The following is a 786-nucleotide window of genomic DNA, read 5'->3' on the forward strand; positions in this document are numbered from 1 at the left end:
CTCCATCACCACCACCTCCGCCGCCCAGCACCCTCCGCCCAGGCTGGGTTCCCGGGGCCACTGCAGGGTGCCCAGCCACACACGGTGCCCCACTGAGGCCAGCGCTTACCCAGGAGGAGAGCAAGCACCAGGAGGTCCATGGGCAGCCGTGGGCTCTGCCTGGGGGGACATGGAGATGGCGCTGCGGCAGGATACAGGGTATGGCATGGGGCGCAGGGCGGCCTGGGGCCTGGCCTCTCCCAGCTCCCGCACAGCGGTGCACCCTGGGGTGCTCCCACCCAGCATGGCAGTGCACCCAGGGAACAGCACTGGGAAGTGGGGGCAGTTGGGTCCCAGTCACCTGGGGTGGCACCCAGTGCCCACCCCCGTAGCTGTGCCCCAGCCCCACACAGCCCCGAGGGGCTGAGGCACACAGCCCCGGGCGCATGGCCATGCCCTGCACCCCCAGACTCCACACAAGCTGTGCCATGCCCCATCCTGCCCTGCTCAGGCGGATCCACCCCTTTGAGTGTCACTGGTGTCCCCACGGGGTCCCAGCACTGGGCCAGGGCCAGCTGGGGAGGGGAGCCAGGACCGCCGGAGCTGGCTGGACAAGGTCATCCCTGCTGCTGGCTGGGGTCCTGCTGTTAAATTTAGGCTGGAGCTGCCTTTTGTGCGTCCTTCTCTCCCGGTACCGCCCGCTCCCAGCCTCGCAAGCGCTGGATCAAAGCCTGGCCCCGGCGTTGCCCAAACACATCTTTCCTGTCCCTGTGCAGGAGCCAGCCCAGGACAGGGGGGCTCGGGGCA

The sequence above is a fragment of the Egretta garzetta genome, unplaced genomic scaffold, assembly GCF_000687185.1.
Source record: "Egretta garzetta isolate BGI_Z169 unplaced genomic scaffold, ASM68718v1 scaffold91, whole genome shotgun sequence".
Lineage (NCBI taxonomy): Eukaryota > Metazoa > Chordata > Aves > Pelecaniformes > Ardeidae > Egretta > Egretta garzetta.